General features: G+C 45.3%; 1 long non-coding RNA gene across 1 annotated transcript in view; it reads left to right on the forward strand.

The window, feature by feature from the left end:
• The window catches only part of LOC146072406 (uncharacterized), a 135,093-nt gene extending 126,740 nt beyond the window's left edge, over nt 1-8,353 (forward strand). The window contains exon 4 of the long non-coding RNA XR_014473111.1: nt 7,868-8,353. This is a non-coding gene — a long non-coding RNA (uncharacterized LOC146072406). The remainder of the gene's footprint in view (nt 1-7,867) is intronic.
• The last annotated feature ends 11,658 nt before the right edge of the window (nt 8,354-20,011 follow it).

A 20,011-nucleotide genomic window follows, 5' to 3' on the forward strand; every position in this document is an offset into this window, starting at 1 on the left:
GGAGTCTGCCACTGCAGCCTTTTTTTTTGGAGCCTTGAGACTTTTAGGGATGCTGTACTAGCCGACACCATTAGGTGGACTCTGGTCTGTCTTGTATCAAGCACAGTGGTCTCGTGTGCATGAGATTGTTCTCTGTCCTCTTTTAGAATTGTGTAACCATCACCATCTTCATGGGTGAGAATGTGATCTCCCTGACCTGGGGGAGTCAGGGCTGGGGCAGGAAGGGTACAGGCTGAGTGGGGGTAGGGCACCCTTGTACTCTGCTGCTGTTGCCGGCTCCGGCCGATAGCGTCTCCCTGGTGTCACGCCTGGCACTCTGCAGGGCCTCCCGCTTGCCTTCCTCATGATGCTGGCTGCTGGCTCTCTCTGTGTGCGCCGCTGTCCATCACCGCCGGGTCTGCACGGAAATGCTGCCCGGCTCTCTCCTCTCTAGCGGGTATCACTTCTGCACGCTTCCAGGCTGCGCACTCTGCTGCTCTCCTCTCTGTGGATCTTTAGGCTGCCCAGCGTGTCTTCTCTCTCTAAGCACGTGTCATCCTCTCTCATGCTGCTGCAAACCCTCCTCCTCTCTCACGCTGCTGCAAACCCTCCTCCGTCACGCTGCACAGTTTCAGGTCACCTCTGACCTCTCCTTTCGCGCTCCCTGGGCAGCCAATCAGGGGGGTGTCAGGCTCCCTGCACGTGAGTTGAGCTGAAACTGAGCTGGGGCTGTTTAACCCCTCACATCCCTGCAGTTTTCCTCTGAGCAGCATTGGCTGCAATTAAACTTCTTTGGGGGCACAGGGGCACTCCAGGGGCACAGGGGGTATCCTGTAGTGGGCTGCCACACAAGACCATTCACATTAGAAATATGGATATCCACAGGTTGTTCAGTCTGCCATTTGAGATTGGGATCTTTCAGCACAGAGACAAACTGCACATCAGGGTCAGGATCAGGCAAGTTGTTAAACGGGGTTTCGACCATGAATCAATCACATCATTAAATTAATTAATAATCAATCAATCAATCACAATCAAGACAGATAGGGGTCTTATGAAATATTAAACTGACCAAAACAGATACACACTCTGCACCATCGAGCAGGTGATCGCTGACATGCCAGGTGCAACGGTCTTTAGCACCCTGAATGCCAAGTGTGGGTTTTGGCAGATCCCTCTGGACAGAGCCTCTTCCATGCTTACTGCCTTCATGACTATTGGGTGCTACGTCTTCTTACGCATGCCCTATGGCATCACCACGGGAGCGAAGTTTTCCAGCGCTGCATGGAGCAACAGTTCGCTGGCTCTCCCTGTGACATCATCGCTGTCAGCATCCTTATCTGCACAGCCGGGTCCATCAGTTACTGCTACTGCTGCAACCAATGCTAGTGATGGTTTACATTACATTAAATCTTCCATCTGCCACCTTAAAATTTATTAGCCCCCTCCCCTACACCCATTAGGCAATGATTTAAGAGACGACTGGTAATAAATGAATAATAATCACAAAATTAAACAATCAGATTACATTAATTAATCATAATCACACAATCAAGCCAGATGGATGTTAAAGTGATCAAAACAGTTACACGCTTGCAGACAAACTCTGTGCTGCACAAATTGCCCACCGCTCCTTGGCTGCACATGGTAAACAGTGCATGATCAAGCCAGATAGGGGTATTTTTTGGGCCTATTTTTTTAAACTGCCATCCTGTCTGCCGCTGCAGTGCCACTCTTACATGAGCCACGTGTTTGTGCCGCACACTTGTGTGGCTTAGCATAGTTATCCAGCTACCTCGGTGCAAACTTTTGCCCTAAAAACAATATTGTGAGGTGTTCAGAATAGACTGGAAATGAGTGTAAATGAATGTTATTGAGGTTAATATAGCATAGGAGCAAAAAAAAAAAACACCCAAAGTCTGCGATTTTAGCAGTTTTTATGTTTTTTTAACAAAAAAATCAGAACCCAAAACCCAAAAAATCCAAACACAAAACACTTAGGAGGTGTTTTGCCAAAACCCATTAGAACCCAAAACCTCAAGGTAATCAGAACCCAAAACCCGAAAAGTGGCCGGTGCAAATTTCTAATATTAACCTCTTGAGTGGTGGGTTTTGCTGGGGCAGGACAAACCTACCAGGGCAGGTTTGTCCTGCCCCAGCAAAACCCACCACAGAGTTGTGGGCCACCCCCCGCGTCTCTCCCCCCTCATTTCTGCTCCGGCACTGTATGCCGGAGCTCCTGTGCCCTGCCGCTCTATGAAATCACATAAGAGCTTAGAGTAAAACAAAACAAAAATTCCCAGTTACGATTGTTCTACTAATGATCAACATAAAATACTCAACCTATCCTGATGTGTGCTTTGAATTTGAATAAGCTTAAAACATAAAAGAGTCTAAAATGCTGTTTTTCTACATGCTATGTATCCATTAAGGTTATGGTTGTTTACAAGAGCCATAAAACGCATAAAAAGTTGACATCACACTACAGAGTGTAAAAATAGAACCTTAAAATGATTCCAAAATGACTAAGGCCCTTATTCTGTTCACTTGCAAAGGCAAATTCCTCTTCAAATGGACAAGACTATGGCCCTTATTCTGGTTGACTCGTAAAGGCAAACTCCTCAGAGGGACAAAACCTTGTGCACTGTAGGGGGGGGGGGGGGCAGATGTAACATGTGCAGAGAGATTTAGATTTGGGTGAGTTATTTTGTTTGTGTGCAGGGTAAATACTGTGGGGTAGATTTATGTGGTGTAGATTTAAAGTGTCTTGTTTTTATCACCGGCCAATCAGCTCCTACCTGTCATTCTTCAAACCAAGCCTTTAACTTTACAGGTAGGAGCTGTTTGGCTGGTGATAAAAACCAGACAGTTTATCACTTCACCGAGCTTAATAAATCTGCCCATGACTGCTTTACTTTTACACTGCAATATAGATAGATCTCACTTTAAAGTAAAACCCCACCCAAATCTAACTCTCTCTACACGTTACATCTGCCCCACCTGCAGTGTTGAATTCTTATTAATATATGTGCTGGAGGAGAACTGTCACTCAGGTCTTAAAGTAGCTTGCACTGCTGTCTTTGTTCAGGTGCCAGCAACTGAGGAGTTAATACCTCAAATACAGTGTACAAATGAAGCGGCACACTGAGATTTTTTAGCAAGTGAAAGTGGGATCAACTTTAATCCATAGCTTTAGGCAGCTATCCACGTTTCGGGGTCAGCACACCCAATCTTCAGGATATGGAATAACAGTGAGCAAAGCAACACACTTACCCCCTCAACGTGTCATCCGCCCTCGTCTCCCATTGGGTGGGCTTCAGGGTTCTGCTGCTCTGGCATCCTGGCCATATATATATATAGCTTACGGGTTGCGGCCTGCCACTCTCCCTTCTCCTCAGCTGCCCCGGTGCCCTCACGACAAAATGGGTAGTGGATAAAATAAACGGCGGCACTCAGAGGTCTTTTCATAAAAGTGTATTCAAAAATGAAAAAGCTTACGTTTCGGAGTTCTTGCTCCTTTTTCAAAGCGTGTAGGTGAGACGATTTGAAAAGGGAGCAAGAGCTCCGAAATGTCAGCTTTTTCATTTTTGAATACACTTTTATGAAAAGACCTCTGAGTGCTGCTGTTTATTTTATCAACTATATATATTTATATATATATATATACCAATCATTGGCGCGGCACTCGAAGATTCAGAAATTAGGCAAATATGCCACCCAGTTACATCAATTTTTCATTTCCAGGAGGAATATTGTCAGGATACAAACGTACAATGACAAATAAGCTCACCTTATACCTCCACTGTGAGTCGGAGGTCCGCCTTCCGGACATCGCCCACCTGGTCACGCAGCTTGGAGTATCCACGCCGACTGTCCCATAGTAGTGACGTCACCGCCCGGGGACTCTCCTGTAGTACGCAATCATCAGTGCAGCCCGGGGCACTTCCTCGGCTTGTTGCTATGGTGATATATACAAGTACTAAGTTACAATAACATAGAGATACACAAGTAATAAATACAATGTCTCATATACAAAAAGAAACATTCTTGGCACGTACTATTGTATATTCATAAGCCTGCAAGTGAAATTTTTTCTCTCACATGTTAAATGATATTTAATTTGATATTTGTTGCTGTTATGAGGATTAAAAATATATATCACGACTTAAGTACAATTAAGTACTTGCAGGTCACACAAGAGCATTTGAAACAACCGGGTGGCTTATTTGACAGAATTTTTTTTTGTCGGGGGTACTCCTATATTAGCTATGTCAGATCTAACTAATAAACCTCTTAAGGTGGCCATACACATGCAGATTTATCTTCAGATCTGGCTGGTTGGAACAAAAACCTGGTTATGGATAAGAGCAAATGACAGTTGACCATTTGCTTGGAATGCTGGAGAACTGACAAACTATCACTCATCCATAACCATGTTTTTGTTCCAACCAGCCAGATCTGAAGATAAATCTTACTAGTGTATGGGCACCTTAAGACTCTTACCCCTCTTAAAGCTGGGCATAATTATGGAATATTTTAAAATATTACAGACAGTAAAGAAAAACAGTGGGCAATTATTAGCTCAGATGATGATCTAAAATTAAAAGATACCAGAATTATGCCCAGCTTTAAGAGGGGCAAGAATCTGCCCTTTATCAAGACAAATCATATATTTTATGTACAGTATTTTTGTATGTGCATATACTGTATTATTATTTATTAACAGTTTCTTATATAGCGCTCACATATTACGCCTTGCTTTACAGAGCATAGTTATGAGCAAAAACACATACCGAATTACAGTACAAGATAGTTTAGGACAAGTACGTGGTAAATATGGATAGTTGCATCAGGGGACAGGACACTGAAGCAATCCTCAGGATGACAGAGGTTTATATATTCTAAGAAAGGCACATGAGGAGAGAGGGCCCTGCTCGTGAGAGATTACATTCTACAGGGGAGGGTTAGACAGACAGGGGTGACACAGAAGGGGAAGAAGTGAGTATAAACAGGTTAGGTTGAGAGATGGTCAGGTTTTATGCAGGAGGGTGGGAAGGGGTCAGCTTAGTCTTTGATATTTTAAGTCTAAAAAAGCACTGGGTCATCCAAGAGTAGACAGCAGAGAGACAGTTGGAGATATGAGTGAGGATAGGAGAGGGATCAGGAAAGGAGAGGTAGATTTTAGTAATATCAGCATAGAGGTGAAAGTCGATTGAGCAAATAAGCTCACCCAGAGTGGACGTGTAGAGATAGAGAAGAAGAGGGGCAAGAATAAAATGTTGGGGGACACCTACTATCAATGGAAAAGCAGGAAAGGTGAAGTCATTAGAGGTACAGCTGTGCATTTTCAAAACAGTGCAAATACAAGCATACAGAGTTGTAGAAATGGTGATACTGGATGAATAGCCAGATTAAGCAGCCAGGAGTAGTATGTAGTGAGGATGAAGTAAGCTTACTCAAAGCAGTCCCTTGGTTTTCTGAGTTGCGGTTGTTTTCTGTCTTTCTGAGTCACTTTGATACCAAGATGTGAAGTTGGTTGGCAGTTTCTGTCCAGTTTAAGTCCAGGCTAAGTCCAGGCTTTAAGCTATATGACTGTTTTCTCCCTACTTAAAAATCTTCCTACTTTAAAATCTGACAAAATATCAATATATATGCAAGTTGGATGAGTTTGGCACTCAAGATTAAGTTAACATAAATGCCAGGGTACCTTTTTGATAATGCATTCACACTCTAACCTAATGCGGGAGCTCCAGCGATCAGACAGTAGGTGTCACTCTCCATCCTTTAAAAAAATGTATTAAAGGCGCAATAGAATAATTGACACCATATTAAAAGTCAACTTGACTGTTCAAAAATGCCTCTTCTTCAGCACCAATGGCAAGGCGTGGCTGCAAAGCCTGACCTCTAACATCACACTGCTCAGCCGCACAACATGTTTTCTGGGCAGCGCCTGTGCCAAGCGCTGCTGGTGCTCTGTGCTTCCCTAGAGAAAGGGTTGAAATCCTTGGATTGGGGGATCCAATCCCAGGATTGAAATCCTAGCAAAAATTGGCCTAAATCCCGGGATCCTGATGATCCTGGGACTGGCATCCATGGTGGAAGGGTATTTTTTTTATATAAAGGATCATGGCCTTTGATGTTTCACAGATCTTTAAGGAATTTGGGGAGCAAACTAACATGTCAAGGGAACACTGACACATAGCATCATAACAAGAGTCATCATGCTTGCAGGGCAATCAACATGTCATGTGATGTCACTTTCCTGTAAATTATGTAACACATATTTCACACTTAGGCTTATGGTTCATATGACTGATCCACTTTATAAGGATTAGGATTGCCACCTGGATTGTTTATAGTTTTCTACAGCTTTTCATGCTTGAGCTGCAGCTCTATATTGACTCCATGAGGCAGAGTTCGCGGAAAGTTATCTTGTTGGCAGCTGGTGCGGCTACAGCATGCATTTTGTGTGCTGATCAAATGCAGGACTGCACTGATTACTTCACATGCAGGTTACTAAGACGTTGGGCCCATAAACTGTTGTCACAGTTTATCCGACAGGTGTATAACTCAAAACATTAACAATAAGCATCAGAAGTGGTAACAGACAGCGATGACAACGATGGTGATCTCTTATAGCAGTAGTCACACAGTATCAGCAGTTGTAGGTACCCACACATATGAGTAGCTGGTCTATTGATCACTGCAACACTCAATGCAGTCTTTGGTGTCTGGGCCCATAACCTGGAAAGTTAACAATAGGCAACAGCAGGATTGGTTGCAAATTTTTTGAGGAACAGAAACCATAGTAACAGACAGAGGTGACAACATTGGTATTCCAATTAAGCAATGGTAATATCAGTGATAGTAGATACCCACAGATATGAGGAACTAGTTTGCAACACTGAATACAGGGGTCAAACACTCGCAGTAACATCCACAGTTGTCATAAAGATGCACCAATATGGATTTTCAGTGCTGAAAGAAATGCTGCAAATGGATTTCTCAGTATTCACAAAATAGGTTGTGGTATTAGCATAAAGACATAGACTTGCTGGGGCACATGACACAGACATGGACACCTCTGTGTGCAACAGCAGCTTTGTCTTGCTATGCTTGCACTGTATCTGTATATATAGGCCCTTTGCCAGGCACTGCAGACAGCTTGTGGTGCCCTATTAATAAAGAATAATAGTCATTTCTGTTACTGCAGAATTAATTAATTACAATAACAATTCATGATTTCAGATGACACCAAATTGAGCAGGTGTTTAGATGATAATCTCTTTTAGAAGATAGACAAGGCAATAGATTTAATTGAATAGTTACATGTTGGGGTAATACAATGTCTAGTTCTACAAGTGTCCCACTTTGTCAGCCAAGAGCATTACGGGATGCACTCTAACTTGTTGCTCACGGTAACTGCCTCCGCCGTTTCCACCTTTGCCTGGTTACTGGTCTTCGAGCAGTATTGCATGTTTTAGCTTTATTCATGTCTTCAATGAATCATGCCAATAAGAGGCATTGGGACTGTAGTGATAACAAATGGCACTTGGTAATTACAGCTCCTTTATTTCTATTCAACTAATCTTTTTTTTTATCTGCTTGATAAATTGACAATAGACCCATTTAAAATCCCTTTTAGTGTCTGTGTAATTATAATGATAAAAACTATAGCATTAAGGGAAATCCTTTCAACCGAAATGTCAACATATCAAGCACTAGACATTAATACTATTGATACACTTCAATGACAATGTGCTGGCAGACATCAAAGCAGCTCTTAATGTGTCTTGTACTCATGTATTCTATCAAAATAATTCTGTATAAAAACACAGTCTCCTTGTATCAGCAGCCAAAGTCATTCAGCTGATGTTTTATGTTACAGAAAACGGAATACTAACTTTCTCTGGCTGGATTTGAAATCTGCTCTCTGTATTTTTGGACAAAAATCTGTGTCCTCGTGTGCCATGTAAGATGGACCATAGATACTAGCTGGCATTTATTCTTCCACCTTAAAATATAGAAAACTAGTGCATATCAAATGAAAATTGTAACTACAACCTGCCTCCTGACCTGGACACTATATACAGCAAGCGATGCCGGACCAAAGCCAGGAAGATAATGAAGGACCTTAGCCATCCCAACTATGGACTATTCTCTCAGTTGCGGTCAGGAAAACGCTACCGCTCATTGAAGGCAAACACAGAGCGAATGAGAAGGTGCTTCTTCCCGCAGGCCATTAGAGCCCTAAACCAGACCTCCTAATACCAGGACTTTCTTCTTTCTTTCTTTCTTTTTAGACCTACCTGACACATTCTCTCTTCACTCTTCCTCAGCTGATCTACTTATCGTAATGTAGGATAGTTGTATAGTAAGCATTTCACTACATATTGTACTATGTATGATTTTGTATGTTACAAATAAAATTTGATTTGATTTGATTTGCTACTTTACCACCTACAGCAGTTGTTCCAAATCTGTTTGATGTGGCACCCTGGAGTGCCTTGGGGAACTTGCACAAAATACACATAAAGGGGTATGACCAGGGCTGTAATAAGGGCCTGATGGGCCTGGAGCTGGAAATGTTCAAGGGCCTATTATCATAAGTAGATACCAATGCCATGTAAACCCCATACACTATATGCCCCAATGTCTCCCTAAATGTATAAAAGTACAACAATTGCCTTCATTTATAGAATAGGAAAGCAATTTTACATCTGCCATGATGATGGGCCTATTTTTATATAAAGGTCTGGAGCTGCAGCTCCATCCACCCCATTGTTAATCTGGCCTTGGGTGTGACCCAGAAACAGGGGGCATGGTGTCACAAGAAGCCCCCATTTACCTCAATCAGGGGGTTGGCCTTACTGGATGGGGGCAGAGATTCATAGAAAGCCCCCATTACACCACTCCAGAGGCATGTGCTGCATTGCCAGAGATGTTGGAATGCTCCCAAAGACACCCTGGAGTTACAGGTCGCCAGGTGCTGCATGATTATGTCACACTCAGCCCACTATCTCTGTGGAGGAGCCAGCACCTGAGTGAGGTCTGCAAACAATTCCTACATAAAGGGTACTATATAGACAAAAATTAACAAAATATAAAAAAATTGGAAGTATCTCCTGCATCTATATCCTTAAACTGCCACACAGCTAGATGGCCAGAATAATAGGGATCCAACAAGTCTGGGGGTCCTTCTGTTAAAATTAAATCCAACCATAGGCTGATCTAATCAAATCCAACAGTCTTCAATGACTATATTCATTGAAGAGATTGACTTGGGGACTGGGCTGATGCAGTGCTGGGGAAGTAGCCTCGTTTGACTTGAACCATGCACTTGTGCACACTGTGGGGTAGATTTATTAAGCTTGGTGAAGTGATAAACTGTCTGGATTTTATCACCAGCCAATCAGTTCCTACCTGTGAAGTTACAGGCTTGGTTTGAAAAATGACAGGTAGGAGCTGATTGGCCGGTGATAAAAACAAGACACTTTATCACTTCACTGAGCTTAATAAATCTACCCCAGTGTTAGATACACATCCCATCTGCAAAAAACAATGCAGGATCATTGCCTCCTTTTAACTCTTTGATATTCTGGCCAGGTGTTCTATAGACATCTGTCCATTACACTAGTACAACTGTGGCAGTAGATTTGTGCAGGGTCTTATTATATTTGTACATTTCCCCAACCCCCGACTGTTAAGGTGTTCTACATTCTATGGTGGTTTTCAGTGCACTCTAGCAGTCCCTGCTGGTAGGGGCAAATTCCCGGGTGAGGGCATACCTAGGGCCTTATTTTGGTTCATTCTTTCTGACAAAATCCTTCTTAGATGGGCAAAACCATGTGCACTGCAGGTGGGGCAGATGTAACATGTGCAGAGAGAATTAGATTTGGGTGGGGTTTTACTTCAAAGTGAGATCTATATTGCAGTGTAAAAATAAAGCAGTCAGTATTTTCCCTGCACAGAAACAAAATTACTCACCCAAATCTAATTCTCTGCACATTTTACATCTGCCCCCCTGCAGTGCACATGGTTTTGTCCATCTAAGAAGGATTTTGTCAGAAAGAATGAACCAAAATAAGGCCCCCTAGACACAATAGTAACTGCCTCCCACCCTTTGCCTAATTTTATTATATTCAATGATTTGTTATAAGCCCTTATTTGAGTTTCCAATGTAATAAAATAATACAAATAAAAGCCACTATGACTTTTATTTTTAATTATGTACACATATTTACTTAGTACGACATCTTACAGGGGCATTGTGTGCATGTCATTTACACTCCATGCAAGATGGCATATGGAGTAGTACAGTGGAAATATAATGCAGTTACTGATACATTTCGGGCTGACACAAGACTCAAAGTGCGGCCCCCACCCCCAACAAGTGTCGCCCCTAGGCACATGCCTCACGGGAAATTTTCCACTGTCTGTGGGGTGCATGATGTTTTTTTTCTTTCCTCATTAAGGCAAAATTAGTCAGGTGCTACTCCTAATGGCTAGTGAGATTTGGTTAGATGTCACCCAATTTCGATAGATAGGGATGAAAAATCTTTTAAACAAGTCTTACTAGTGTATGGGGGCCTTTACTGTGATCCTTTGCTGTGCGCCCCCCCCCCCCCCCCCCCAGGTGCATTTGAAATGTAAACATTATTAAACAGCACATTAGTCTTTTATTTCTGGTTTGCAATCTGACAAATTTACAGCAGCCAGTGACACGTCTTATTTCCATAAATATATTTACACTAACTCGCCAGAATAATTCTAGTTGGATCTGGCGCGGTTAAGGAGAGATGTCTTGTTCTTAACCATAGAATCCATAGAATAAAAAACATGAGAGGTCAGGAATTCAGCTTACAGCTAGCTGAAGCAATTGGCAGTAACAAGAAAGCTCATTTGATTTGCTGTACAGAGGTCAGGATGATAGAGTTGTGTCAAAATCCTTTTGAAAAAAACATAATTTCAGCTCCCAACCCCAAATGGTGTATGAGCTGAAATGCAGGTGCCGACAGCAGGTCACATCCAAGAAATAATTAGCTCCATTGGGTGCTGACTGTTTAACAATTGAATCTCACCCTGCTTGTTCAAATTAGGAAAGGAACTATATAATTATATTAAACAAGAATGACACCTCAATCCCGAAACTAGTCACGGACATCTATACACTGAACTATACGAAGGTAATCTCTGCCATTATCTCAAAACTAGAAGGATGGATGAACCTCCCGATCTCATTGTTGGGCAGAATTGCTATGATAAAATCGATCATCTTTCCTAAAATACTTTATGTCATGCAACTATTACCATTCCGCATATCCACGTTAGATGATCGAAAATTAAAAAAGGCCGTGACACGATTTTTATGGCAAGGGAAAAAGTCCAAGATAGCATACACAAAATTAACACTAACTAGAGAAGAAGGGGGAGGAGGACTACCTGACGTCATGGCCTACTCTATTTCCATACTGGCGAGATATGCAATAGAATGAATTCTGGGTTATAGTAAATTCACGGATCTAACACTGGACCAAGAGACTTTTAAGCCTTACTCACTCAACCCTTTATTACACTCTGACAAAAGACTAATACCAACCGATATTTTACACCACCCTCTGTTTCATGACACTTATACCAGCTGGGTTCATCTCCACAAAAAAGTTAAGGGGAATAGAAACACCTCTACATATGTTCACCTTTGGGGGAACCCATCCTTCGCACCATCTCTTCATAACCCCATAATCCTACAATGGCGGGAGAAAGGCCTACACTCGGCTAATCAAATCTTTGAGCCTGGTGGCACCATACTCACCTTCGCTGCCCTGCGGGATACATTCACGCTCCTGAACTCACATTTTTATGTCTACCTACAAGCTCGACATTACGCACAATCACTGTTACACCCAAACCAAACACAACTAAACACATGCCCCATCTTAAAGGTTATGAAAAAATGGGAACACCACCCATACAAGTTAAAACACATCTACACAATCCTAGCGAATGAGCCAGCAAGTGTACTGATGAGGCTTAATGTAGACAGATGGCACCACAATGTTGTTGAGATCACCGGGAGTGAGGACCTTACGGGGACCTTGATGTCCACTATCCGTATCCTCCACTCTGCATATTTAAGTGCATCTTAAAACACTTCACAGGGCCTATTTGTCGCCAAGTGTCAGAGCACATTTTATTCCAGAGGAGGATGGAAGCTGCCCCAAATGCAGAGGTCGGGGAGCCTCTTTTTATCATTCCTTCTGGGATTGTTATAAAATCAGGCGTTTTTGGAATAAGATATTTGTGAATACAACATTCCAGGTACACCTACTACCACAGCCAAAGGCATGTCTATGCATCAACTTCTCGGACTGGGCGGATGAGGATCGGCATAAGAGAATCTTCCCTTAACTCACTATTATTTTTACTATCTCCAAAAAATTAATACTAAAACAATGGATAGATAAATCTGCCCCTACTCTGGGGGAACTACTCAGGATGTTACTAGAACAAATGTATTATGATAGGAAATATTTGCCTGGGAACTCTGCTTCAGGTGAAATAAAATTTAGGAAGAAATGGGAACTGTATATTCAATCCCTGGAAACAGACACCCAGGCAAAGATATATAGTTTTTAGAATATCAAAGCTGGCTCCTCAGTACAGACCATTGCCAAAAGCACCTCTGACTAGGGAAATACATGGGCCATTCAAAGTTACGCTCAGGCAAACATTGCACCCCTCTGCGCGAGGTAGGCTCAAGCTTAAAAGGATCAATCGGAATATATATAGCTGTTGCTGTTGAATGAGGGTAGTGGGTGGATCGGTGGGGCCCGGGGGCCCATGGGTAGTCGGTACTTCCAGAGAACTTTAATCACCTCCCCCCCCCTTCTCTTTCTCTCTTCTTTTATTTCTCCCCTCTCTTTCCCCTTTCTTCTCCTCCTGTCATCTACTCTATTCACTCTCAATCATAGCAGAAGTTCGCAAGGTTGAGTTGTGAGCAATCAAGAATTAGACGGTTTCTGACACTAAAGGTTATACAGTATTAGTTACGTATCATTTATTCATGAAGGCGCTGATGGTCACCCAAGACTCACAGACTTGCTCCGGACTGAGCTCTATGGACAACTGTATTATCTAGACCATTACCGATCCAAATGAACATGATCATACAAATTTATGTTATTGGATTCCTGCAGTCATGTAGACGCAGATTACTTTTTGCACTTTGATTGCATATTGATTACGCTTTGTATTACTTCCTGCCAAAATCAATAAAAACGTTTATAAAAAAAAAAACAAGAATGACACCTCTCACAGGTATTTGGTCTTCTGGACAATGCTTCGCTTCTGACTGTAATTTGTCCTGTGAGTGTTTGAAGATAGAACTTTCCCATGTGGTTAAAGGTATTGTGGTGCCATCCATAGGCGAATCTAGAATTATTGTAATGGTTGTCCCAGACCTAGATATAATAGCAGGGGGACTGGGGCCTGGCATCACAAAAAGGGGTGTGGTATTACACTTTAGACCATACACAGTAATGCATATTACACATTGTAGCAAACTCCGTAATACCCATTACACATAAAGCCACACGCCGTAATGCCACATTGTGCCACATATCATGATGCCCATTACATACTATATAACAAACCATAATGCCCATTACATATTTTCCACATAAGTGCTGCTTACCTACGTGCTCATTGCTAGGGGGTTCTTGCTTGATGGCACCATAGTACCCATTACACATGATGCCGCACACCATAGTACCCATTACAAATGATGCCGCGCCCAATAGTACCCATTACACATGATGCTGCACACATAATGCCCCTTACACATGATGCTGCACACATAATGCCCCTTACACGTGACGCTGCACACCGTAATGCCCCTTACACATTAAGCCGCACATTATGCGTAATGCCCCCACATACTGCCACTGGTAGCTTCCCTTAAGCAAAGAATTGGAGCGGAAGCTGCAGGGGTGACAGTCATTGACAGCTAGGCAGAGAGCAGGGGGCTGCCCGGCTGTATTCAGAGCACTGCAGGTCAAGGCTGTTTGAAATAATACCCCTTTCACAACCGAAAATGCAGGGATTTACCCAGGAATATGGTCCCAGGATCATGCATTTTCTGGTTTGAGGGGGAGAGATAACCACTCCCCTCTCCTTACTCCCCTTTAACCAACCAACTATATCTTCGGAACCAACTGACCCATTACATGAGACCATCATATTGAAGAACTTTTGAGTTGGCTTTGAATGATTTTGGTCCCGTGAAACTGGGCTGTTTGGTTCCAGAGAAATCTGCCCTCAAAGAACATAAACAGTCATGAACTTACATTTAAGAAATGAAAAAAAAAAACAAAAAAAAACGGTTTAACCTCAATATCCCTGGAACCAATTAACCCATATGGATCCAGCCTGGTATCAGATTGAAGGCCCAGCGATTTGGGTTCGACTGAGATCAACCTCGAGCTTCAGTGATGCAGAAGGGGGAACTGGCAGCCGTTGAACTGGGTGGGGGTCGGAATTAGCGGGTCCCATGTTATCCTATAGGGAAAACGTTCCAGTTTTGCCTGGTCGTATCTCCGGTTCCCAGGGGGCTAGAGACACAGGGCTGGGCTCGTTGGAAAGCCCCATCCCTCAGCTACAAAATGATTCGCCTATGGTGCCATCTTATAAAGATTTACCACACTTATCAAAAGGCCCTCATCAGGGGCGTAACTATAACCGTGTAGGCCCCATAGCAAGATTTTGAAAGGGCTCTCCCACCACCACTGTCATGTGTGAGAGAGAGAGAAAGGGTGTAGGGGAGAGAAAGGGGAATAGACAGGAAGGGAGAGAGGATGTAAGGAAAATAAATGGAGAGAGACAGAGTGAGAAAGAAGGTGTCAGATAGAGAGATAGAGATGGGGGGGAAAGGAAAGAGAGAGAGAGTGACAGACTGTCAGAGTTGGAGAGAGCGGGAAAGTGTGGGGAAAGAGGACAGGAGCGGAGGAGAGAGATATACTGTATAAAGAGAGGTGAGATGGAGGGGGACTGGGGAGTGATAGAGTGTTGAGAGAAAGAGAGGGGGCAGGGGAGAAGAGAGAGTAGGGAAAAGAGGAGCTAGAGATAGCAGGGGGAGAGAAATAGCAGAGAGACAGAGAGATGCGAGGGGGAGTGAGAGCATACCTCACAACTTTGCACTCCACAGAGTTGGGACCTGTGTCACACTGGGTCTCCTGTTTGGTGGTGCAGGTTTTAGCATTTCTCCTGTGCCCTGCCGTCCTTGGCTATATCAGTGCAGGGTCTTCTGTATCCTGCAGTCAGCAGCGATGGGTCTCCTGCGGTCCTAAGCCATTGACGCTGGGTCTCCTGTGCCCCATGGTCCTCAGCCATCGGCATTGAGTCTCCTGTTCCATGCAGCCATCAGCGCGTAGTCTTCATTGTCCTGCAGAAATCATCACCAGGTCTCTTGTCCCCTGTAGTCAGCAGTGCCAGGTCTCCTGTGTGCTGCAGTCAGCAGCATTGGTCTCCTGCTTCTACTGCCCGCACTGTAGTATTTAAAAAAAAATTAAAACACCTGAAAAAACGGTTTCAGGGGAATGCCAGCTTCCCCCCCCCCCTCAGTATTCATTTATTCCACCTTATGTTTTTAAATTATGCAAAGAACCCTGCGCACCTGGATGAAACCCATGCCAACACACGGAGAACAGGCAAACTCCACTCAATGTGAATGAACCACTGGGCAACAGTGCTGCCCACAGTGTCTGAGAAAGCAGATTCTCTGGGACAGAAAAGCTACAGGAAAAAATTCCTGCAAATGTCACAATTATTTTGCTGCAAATACATGTTTATGTTTGTTTTTTGCTGTTGGAAAAGTAATGTCAAATCAGTATTTACAAACATTGAAGCAGCCCATTCAACTGTAAAATTGTCAATTCTGTTGAGTTGTTCTGCCTCCTCCTGTCTTGCTAAGGATGCAATTATACTATTTTCTTCTCTACATTTTTTAAAATAAATTACTAAAATTGACACTGATAAATACTGACATATACCCTTAAATTATGCTATTTCTTGAAATAAAAAAAAAATCTATACCAAAACAAAAAAGAAAAGCTGTTAGAAAATGCATTAGAGTTTATAAAAGCAATACAGTGTATCTGCAAAATTCATCAGTACAAAATTCGGTTTAACCACTGTGCAACAATGCCACCATCTAGAGGCAGAAGTGTATTATTGTACATTTCTTTAGGGCTTGTACTTTGACAGAAATTTGGGAATCAGTATCAGATCACTTTATTGCCAAGTATATCAATGTACAGCATATATAATACACAAGGAATTTGTTTCCGATAACCACTGCTCCCACACAGGGGTGAATTTAGGGGTCAGGCCGCCCCTAGGCACAACATTTTTGGCCGCCCCCCTAATTTAATCAGTCCTAACTTGCCAAGTTGTCTTCAAAAACGGGCATCCTAGCCCTGAAACATTCTTTCTCACGTCATATATCTCTTATATATTTGGCTACATCTGTCACTCAAAGTGTGTCTGACCCTCTAACGCTGGGTGGAGCCTCTGACTCACATGACAGAGAACCAGCCCAGTGAGCCCACAGTCATAGGAGGGACACATTGCTCTGCTCCTGCACTTTCCTTTTAATGTATGATTGCCATCACCTGTGTTGAAGCACCTTTCCTATCAATTAACCTGTTCAACACAGATGGAGGTAATCATACATTAGGAAGAAAGTCCAGCGGCAGAGCATTGTGACCCTCCTGGCATGGGTCATGTTGGGAGGTATGCACAGTGCCAGACACCCTCTGCCTCCCCATGTTACCCAGCAAAGACACAGCTACTCACCAGACACACCAGGTGAGCGCCCCCCGCCCAGGGGTGAATTTAGGGGTCGGGTCACCCCTAGGCACAACATTTTTGTCCCCGCCCCCCTCCTATTTTAATGTAATCATATATGTATATACAATGTTATTTATATATTTCATTAAAATTTAACTGTAGCCCCAATATTTTTTTAAGCACTCTGGACTGCTCACTGTACGGAGGACCCGGAGGGAGGGAGGCACTTATTAGTACAGTGTTTTACAGCACAGAGTGTCTCACTCTCCGTCAGTCTCTCTCACACTGTGACTTACTGAGCCACAGGGAGGATCTGCGCGCCGCTCCGCTCAGCTGCTGGATACACAGCAGCCAATAGACTGTGTGTGTGTAGAGTAGCCAATGGGCGGGCGCCGGCAGCAGTGAGTCTGAGACATTTCCGGATGCGCAGGGGGACCGTCGGAACCAGCAATTAAGCGGTGATGTAATGTGCATGTCACAGCGGGTGGGCAGTGGCGGGTGACGAGCGGCGCTGCCGCCTACACATGATAATTCATGTCTGCAGCGGCGGCGCTCGTCACTCGCTGCTGCCCACCCTCTGTGCCATGCTGCTATTTAACAGAATGTCAGCCTGCCTGCCGCCCTTAATTGGTGCCGCCCTGAGGCCGGTGCCTCACGTGCCTAGGCACAAATCCAGCCCTGCCCCCGCCGCCTACCCTCCCGCGATTCGCGGGGCCCCTCCCACGATTCGCGCGCTCCCCCGCCCCCGCGAACCCCCCTACCGCAATTCGCAGCACCCCCCCCCCACGATTTGCGGCAACCCCAGCCCCCACGACCCCCCCTCCGGCGATTCAGAGCACCCCACCCCCCGCGTCCCCCCTTCTGCGATTCACTGCAACCCCCCGCGCCCATCCCCCCCTGCACCCCCCGCGACCCTCCCGTGATTCGCGGCACCCCCCCTGACCCCCCCTCCCGTGATTCGCGGCAAACCCCCCGGCCCCGCGACCCCCCCTCCCGCGATTCGCTGCAACCCCCACGCCCACCCCTCCCGCAATTCGCAGCACCCACCCCCGCAACCCCCCCTCCCCCAATTCATGGCACACACCCCCCCCCGCCACCCCCCCTCCCGTGGACACCCCCCACCACCCCCCCCCCCAGCCGCCGCGATTCACAGCAACCCCAGGATCAAATGGCACATGCAAAACACTGACACGGCTATGGTCGACGATGAAAAAGGTTGACATGAGTTTTTGAAGATTTATTTTTCATTTTAAGAATGTTTTCATATTCATTCTCATGTGTCGACATGGTCACCAATGAAGTGCCACACTTATAACAACATTTAATTTGTTGACCTTTCTGTGTTGATTTTTTCTTGTGGCGATTTGCGGCACCCCAGCGACCCCCTCCCGTGACTCGCGGTACCCCCCCCCATGTGACCCCCCTCCCGCGATTCGCGTCACCCACCCCCCACGACCCCCCTCCCGCAATTCGCGGCACCCCCCGCGACCCCCCCCCGCGCAATTCGCAGACACCCCCCACCTCCCTCCCCCCCCCATTCACGGCAACCCCACGATTAAATGGCACATGCAAAACACTGACATGGCTATGGTCGACATTGAAAAAGGTTGACATGAGCTTTTGAAGATTTATTTTTCACTTTTTGAATGTTTTCATATTCATTCTCATGTGTCGACATGGACACCAATGAAGTGCCACACTTATGTCAACATTTACATGTGTTGACCTTTCTGTGTTGATTTTTCTTTGCGGCACCCTCCTGCGATTCGCAGCACACCCCCCACAATTCGCGGCACCCCCAGCGACTCCACGATTCGCGTCCCCACCCCATGACACCCCCCCCCTCCTGCGATTCGCGGCACCCTGCGACCCCCCTCCCACGATTCGCGCCAACCCCCCGAGCCCCCCCTCCTGTCATTGCGGCAACCCCCCGCCCCCGGACCCACCCTCCCACGATTCACTGCAACCCCTCGCGCCCCCCCACCCACAATTTGCGGCACCCACACCCCCCCGCGACCCCCCCTCCCGCAATTCACGGCATCCACCCACGACCCCTCCTCCCGTGATTCGCGGACACCCCTCACCTCCTCCCTCCCCCCCCGCGCGTGATTCACAGCAACCCCAGAACATGGCACATGCAAAACACTGACACGGCTATGGTCGACAATGAAAAAGGTTGACATGAGTTTTTGAAGATTTATTTTTCTTTTTTTTGAATGTTTTCATATTCATTCTCATGTGTCGACATGGACACCAATGAGGTGTCACACTTATGTCAACATTTACATGTCTGTGTTGATTTTTTCTTGTGGCAATTTTTTTCCAGTGACAACTATGTGCACGTCAACCTAGACATCATCAACCAATTATTTGTATAATATATAACACCTGTTCTGTTTTACTGTAGGTGCTTTAAGTCAGATCTTTTACTGCTACTATTACTGTTTATGTAAATGCATTCTGAATGACCGCAACATCCTACCATCCTTCTACAAGAATATATAACCAACTAGGTTGATTCATCGCGCCCCGTGCCCCCCCTCCCGCAAATCGCGGACCCCCCGCGTACCCCCCCTCCCACGATTCACGCCCCCCTCCCACAATTCACGTCACCCCCGCGCAACCCCCCTCCCGCAATTCGCAACCCCCCCTCGCGCGATTCACGCCCCCTCCCGCGCTTTGCGGACCCCCGCCCTCTCCCGCGATTCGCGGACACCTGCGCCCCCTCCCTTGATTCACGGCACCCCCCGCGCCCCTCCCGCAATTCACGGCACCCCTAAGCCCCTCTTTAGTCCCCCGTATACTCACACACCCCTATCACTACCCAGCTTCCTGCTCTCCTGAACCGTAACTTCCATCACTGGGGAGTCGCTGACGCTGTTTTGCCCACATGCCCCTATCATGCCTCATAGCCCAGCCTCCTGCTCTCATGCACCCTAACTCCCACCCAGTAGGAGGAGACACTGACTCAGGGCCACCATCCTGTACTGCCACGCTGGACCCTCACCCACTGGCAGAAGCTGCACAGTATCTCCCACCCTCCTCTTTAGTCCCCCTTATTCCCACACACCCCTATCACTACCCAGCCTCCTGTTTTTCCTGTTTCGTGACCTCCGCCAGTGGGGAGCCGCTGACTCAAAAACACCCTACTATACTATTGCACACACACACACCTAAACAACAT

Source organism: Crinia signifera, chromosome 4 (assembly GCF_055691185.1).
Source record: "Crinia signifera chromosome 4, ASM5569118v1, whole genome shotgun sequence".
Taxonomy (NCBI): Eukaryota; Metazoa; Chordata; class Amphibia; order Anura; family Myobatrachidae; genus Crinia; species Crinia signifera.